Here is a 6,927-nt window from a genome sequence, read left to right on the forward strand (position 1 = left end):
ATTTTTGGCCGTAAAGGAGGGGTTATTGTTGCGCTTGTTATCGTTATCCTTATCACTGTCACCTAAGAACTTTGTATTTTTCATGCTGTCAATGAAATAAAATATGTGAGTTCATGTTGTTGAGCTGTTAATGTACGAAGTGGCATTGGACCAATAGCAACATTCGTTAGTGATGGTTTTTTGCAACCAATCAGCTTTTTGCTTTTAAATAAACCCTCTGCCCCTTACTAAAATGACCCCTAGCAATGGATTTTACTAAGCAGAACATAAGGTCACTACCCTTAAGCTGGCCATACACGGGCAGATCCGCTCGCTTGGCTTGGATCTTCACCCGATATCCCCACCTACGGGTGGCGATGTCGGGGAGGCATGTAGGCGAATTCGATCATTGGCCCTGGGGCCAAACAATCAAACTTTGCACGCAGCAATGGGGCAGTCGGTTCGGGGACCGCATCAACGAGCCGATGCGGTCCCCGATCCGACTGGATTTTCTAACCTGCCCGATCGATATCTGGCCGATTTCAGGCCAGATATCTGTCGACCAGGCCCCTCGTTTCTGCCCCTACACAGGCCGATAAGCTGCCGAGTCGGTCCAAGGGACCCATATCGACAGCTTCTATCGGCCCGTGTATGGGGGCCTTTAGCCTTCGACATAGTGTGGCCCCGAAATCCAACAGGAAAACCAGAGCAGTAACTAGAGGGCCCAGGAGGTAAAGGGACCCAATGGGGCACTTGATAAGCAATGCCTTGTTTTGTTGGGCCCCTAAACATTATAAACAAGGCAATTTTGATTTAGAGCAGTGGGTCGGGGCCCCTTTGGGGCTTGAACGACCCTTTCACAGGGGTTGCCTAAGACCATGGGAAAACACATATTTCTGATGGTCTTAGGAATAATTTTATGGTTGGGGGTCACAACAACATGAGGAACTGTATTAAAGAGTTGGGGCACTAGGAAGGTTGAGAACCAATGGTTTAGAATGTCAGTAGGCCACCCAGGCTTATCCTGGCAATATGTACATTAAGGTAAGAGGGGCTGCCATAAGATAACATATAATATTTACTATAAATTGGACCTATTGTGGGCTGGTTTAGACCTCTGTGTACTTGAAATGCCAGGGCCTATTTCAAATCTTTACCAAAGAAAGAACATAGAGTGTGTTATCTATATTATGTTAAATATCTATTTCAAATCCCAGTCTGGACCTGACCCTGGTGCCTATACCTCCTCCTCCAGGGCCGGAACTAGGGGTAGGCAGAAGAGGCAGCTGCCTAGGGCGCAACGAATGGGGGGCGCCAGGCAGGAGCCTTTCCTGCCTACCCCTAGTGCTACTTTGTCATTGCCTCCGCCGCTTGTCATTAGCGGTGGAGGCAATGACCGATCTAATCGCACCGCCCCCCCCTACACCTCCTCCTGTGCTTTGGCGCGCATGTGCCGTTCGGGGGGCGGGGAGGTAGGTGGAGTTGGACGACTGGGTTGCCTAGGGCGCCCGGTCGGCTTGGCCCACCCCTGTCCCCCTCTGCTTATTATTATTATTACCAGGGTCGGACTGGGGGATGCAGGGTCCACTGGGGCCTAACAGCCTCCCACAGAGGCCCCCCTAAGCCCCTGCAGAGTCCCCCACCCAACGTCTTCCCCTGAGCATGCGAGAAACAGTCGGGCAGAGGGATTGCCGGCAAGGGTCGGGTCTGGGCCGCCGGGGCCCACCGGGATTTTTCCCGGTGTCCTGGCAGCCCAGGCTGACCCTGATTATTACTAACATGAGCTTGCTATCTATAAGGAGAAGGGGTTGAGACCCAAGGCGTGTTCTTTAGTTCTTGCCCTGACATCTATTCGACATCAGAACAAGATAGTAAGAAAAAAAACAATGATAAATAAGCATGATGGACATAGTAGAATGAGGCGATGAGCAAGATAGCAACAGTAGGATGACACTGCCACAGGAGAGCAAGATAGAGACAATAGGAGAAGGAGATTTTTTTTTAATGACCCCAACTTGGAACTCTTTAGTTGTGGCTGAAGTGCAACTCCCAGAACCCCATCGCTTGGCCTATCAGGTGGTACTTCAACCACAGTGGCAGGGCTGTAGGTTGTCAGGCCCATAATAACAGTCTAACGGCATCTGCTGAGCTCCATATGCAGCATGTCACATGAGGGATGTGAAAGTGTATAATAATATATTTACTTCCTGATCCCTATCTGTCTGGGATATCGGGGTTGTTTGGCAAATGGTGCTTAAACATTAACCTCACAATGTACACATAACCTTGCTAATGCAAACTCTATGGAGAGTATAGAGTGCAATATTGGTTTAAAAGTGTGCCGGAGACTAACCCTTCATAAACTGGAAGGGCTGCGTGCCGTTCTTTACAGTTTGGTTCATATATATAAGTCTGTATTCTGTATATATATATATATATATATATATATATATACCTTAAATAAATATAAAGTGATAGGGTACGCTTGCCTTACAATAATTTAATGAATATTCCAAATGTAATATTTCTTACATTGCAGAAAACTGCACTACAGCGCTTCACTGAAAATGTCCTTCATTTACTGTCTGTCCGAATGTATTCTCACGTTCTTTGTTCCTTATACAGGGAGTATAACTTTCCCTATTACAAGAACATAAGCAGACTGAAACACCTGGAGTTGCATATACATCAGTGTAATTCTATATTTCTCTTTATTAGCCCTGCGGCACTGTCAGTTCAGGGATTTTAGCCTGAGCTCAGCCAGCATTACGTAGCATATAATTTAATTACTGGCTTCTGCTTGAGATAAAAAGAAGACAGATTGCCAATGTAAATTATTTAATGCATCTGGGTTTATGGATCGTCTTCTAGGGTTTTATTAAAAACCATTGAGTTGCTCATGGTAGCCGCTGTATCCACCCTTTCCACATTTCTTTTTAAGCACCAGCTAATAGTGTGGGGTGGATCCAGGCAGACAACAATGCTTCTCTCTTGAGTTTTTATATTATTATTATTATAGATTACATTATTAGAGTCTGAAAAGCTAAAGTAATAATATTCTCTGATGCTGACTGGGAGCTCAGCGTTCCCCCTGCTGCATTCACAATGGATTGTCTGAGAGACTTGCTCATGTGGCTACAACCATTGGGGGTCTTGCAAAACATTTCTCTCTCTTTATTACATCTCAGTAGGTAATACTAAGCAAACTTGCACTTGTAGCCCCCTAGCAAACAATGAGAGATTTGCTTTCATTATTCTGTTGGGGTAGACTGATTAAAGCTAACTGCTGATTGCTTGCTGTAGGCTAATAAACTGGGGCAAATCTTCTCAGCATTTGTTAATGTACTGTCTTATAAAAATATATATATGGACCCTCCCAGCAGAATCTTTTACTCCTTAGAATTCTGCAAAATAATGTATTCTGCAACAAACTGCAATAGCACATCAGTTAGGGCCTCATTGGCTCTTAGCTTCCACAGCAGTTGCAAGGTCTCCTTGCCCAAATATTACACCATGGCTGAAAGGCACAAGCACAATGTTTGTTTTATACAGTGGTTATTTTGCCAGCCACAGGATCCTTATCAAGATATAGATACAATTGTTCCTCTAGTTCTCAGCTCCTAGGTTGATTTTACCCAGGGCACTATGTTTGCATACAGGAAGGTAAATTGGCTACTTATAAAATTTCTCATTTGATGTTACATAGTTACATAGGGTTGAAAAAAGTCCATAGTCCATCAAGTTCAACCCTTTCAAGTAAACCCAGCACACACAACCTATACTTACCAATCTATACACTCACATACATAAAATATATATACAACCACTAATACTAACTGTAGATATTAGTATCACAATAGCCTTGTATGCTTGTTCAAGAACTCATCCAGGCTAAACTTATAGCAGCGGTTCTCAACCTGTGGGTCGGGACCCCTTTGGGGGTTGAACGACCCTTTAACAGGGGTTGCCTAAGACCATGGGAAAACACATATTTCCGATGGTCTTAGGAATAATTTTATGGTTGGGGGTCACAACAACATGAGGAACTGTATTAAAGGGTTGCAGCATTAGGGATGAGGACTATGTTTAATCTCTGTAATAATAATAATTTTGTTGTGAATGTGATAACCTCCTGTTATGCACCTGTTGTAGGACCTCTTGGGTTGTGGTTTATGGCAGCTCAGCTATAGACATATATCTGCTTGAGAGAGAAGAATAGAGAGATGATAGAAGGGCAATATCACAGGAATGGGGGAATGTTATGTTGGGAAGTCCTGCCACAAGGGAAGTGGGCCTGGCGCAGGGGTGAGGCCTAAGGCAATTTTGCACCAGAATCTGTACACGTCTAGTTAGGTACATTGAAAAGAAGGCAAGCAAGAGTATGAGTGATGGGTGGGCTGGAACTAGGGGTAGGCAGAAGAGGTACCTGCCTAGGGAGCAACCATTTTGGGGAAGGGGGGGGCACACCTATGCACAATACATTATTAGATAGTAATGGTGTGTGTGGGGGGGCAGTGTGAGAGTGAAGGAGAGAAGGTGGAGGAGAGGAATGGAAAAAGCAAATGACAGAATAAGAAAAAAATAAGAGGGAGTGCTGAGAAATATATAGAGAGGTAGAAGGAGTAGGTAAGGGAGAGATAAAGGGGTAAGAGTGTGTGAAAAAGATAAAGAGGGAGAGAGGGGTGAGAGAAAGGGGGGGCACAAACAGAGGGGGGTACAGAGGGGGAAACCGAGGGGAGTACAGAGGGGGAAACAGAGGGGGAAACAGAGGGGAAACAGAGGGGGGTACAGAGGGGGAAACAGAGGGGAAACAGAGGGGGTACAGAGGGGGAAACAGAGGGGGGTACAGAGGGGGAAACAGAGGGGGAAACAGAGGGGAAACAGAGGGGGGTACAGAGGGGGGTACAGAGGGGGAAACCGAGGGGAGTACAGAAGGGGAAACAGAGGGGGAAACAGAGGGGAAACAGAGGGGGGTACAGAGGGGGAAACAGAGGGGGGTACAGAGGGGGAAACAGAGGGGGAAACAGAGGGGAAACAGAGGGGGGTACAGAGGGGGAAACAGAGGGGGGTACAGAGGGGGAAACAGAGGGGGAAACAGAGGGGAAACAGAGGGGGGTACAGAGGGGGAAACAGAGGGGAAACAGAGGGGGGTACAGAGGGGGAAACAGAGGGGGAAACAGAGGGGAAACAGAGGGGGGTACAGAGGGGGAAACAGAGGGGGGTACAGAGGGGGAAACAGAGCGGAGTACAGAGGGGGAAACAGAGGGGGGTACAGCGGGGGAAACAGAGGGGGGTACAGAGGGGGAAACAGAGGGGGGTACAGAGGGGGAAACAGAGCGGAGTACAGAGGGGGAAACAGAGGGGGAAACAGAGGGGAAACAGAGGGGGGTACAGAGGGGGAAACAGAGGGGAAACAGAGGGGGGTACAGAGGGGGAAACAGAGGGGGGTACAGAGGGGGAAACAGAGGGGGAAACAGAGGGGAAACAGAGGGGGTACAGAGGGGGAAACAGAGGGGAAACAGAGGGGGGTACAGAGGGGGAAACAGAGGGGGAAACAGAGGGGAAACAGAGGGGGGTACAGAGGGGAAACAGAGGGGGGTACAGAGGGGGAAACAGAGCGGAGTACAGAGGGGGAAACAGAGGGGGGTACAGCGGGGGAAACAGAGGGGGGTACAGAGGGGGAAACAGAGGGGGGTACAGAGGGGGAAACAGAGCGGAGTACAGAGGGGGAAACAGAGGGGTACAGAGGGGGAAACAGAGGGGGTACAGAGGGGGAAACAGAGGGGGTACAGAGGGGGGTACAGAGGGGGAAACAGAGGGGGTACAGAGGGGGGTACAGAGAGGAAACAGAGGGGGAAACAGAGGGGGGTACAGAGGGGGAAACAGAGGGGGGTACAGAGAGGAAACAGAGGGGGGTACAGAGAGGAAACAGAGGGGGTACAGAGGGGGAAACAGAGCGGAGTACAGAGGGGGAAACAGAGGGGGTACAGAGGGGGAAACAGAGCGGAGTACAGAGGGGGAAACAGAGGGGGAAACAGAGGGGGGTACAGAGGGGGAAACAGAGGGGGGTACAGAGGGGGAAACAGAGGGGGTACAGAGGGGGAAACAGAGCGGAGTACAGAGGGGGAAACAGAGGGGGTACAGAGGGGGAAACAGAGCGGAGTACAGAGGGGGAAACAGAGGGGGTACAGAGGGGGAAACAGAGGGGGTACAGAGGGGGGTACAGAGGGGGAAACAGAGGGGGGTACAGAGGGGAAACAGAGGGGGGTACAGAGAGGAAACAGAGGGGGGTACAGAGGGGAAACAGAGGGGGGTACAGAGGGGGTACAGAGGGGAAACAGAGGGGGGTACAGAGAGGAAACAGAGGGGGAAACAGAGCGGAGTACAGAGGGGGAAACAGAGGGGGTACAGAGGGGGAAACAGAGGGGGGTACAGAGGGGGAAACAGAGGGGGGTACAGAGGGGGAAACAGAGGGGGTACAGAGGGGGAAACAGAGGGGGGTACAGAGGGGAAACAGAGGGGGGTACAGAGAGGAAACAGAGGGGGAAACAGAGGGGGGTACAGAGGGGAAACAGAGGGGGGTACAGAGGGGGAAACAGAGGGGGGTACAGAGGGGGAAACAGAGGGGGTACAGAGGGGAAACAGAGGGGGGTACAGAGGGGGGTACAGAGGGGAAACAGAGGGGGGTACAGAGAGGAAACAGAGGGGGGTACAGAGAGGAAACAGAGGGGGTACAGAGGGGAAACAGAGGGGGGTACAGAGGGGAAACAGAGGGGGGCGGGAAATAAAAAGTGTGTGAGTGCCATCAAAATATGTAGCTGAAGCTGAGGACTTTGCCATTTGCCCTGACAGTTTAGAGGTTAATTAACCCTTTCGCTCCTTTACAAAGGCAGTAAAGCGCTAGCAGGATGCAGGGGAAGGATGAGGGCGTGTCCCACGCTGTAGGGG

Source organism: Xenopus tropicalis, chromosome 9 (genome assembly GCF_000004195.4).
Source record: "Xenopus tropicalis strain Nigerian chromosome 9, UCB_Xtro_10.0, whole genome shotgun sequence".
NCBI lineage: Eukaryota > Metazoa > Chordata > Amphibia > Anura > Pipidae > Xenopus > Xenopus tropicalis.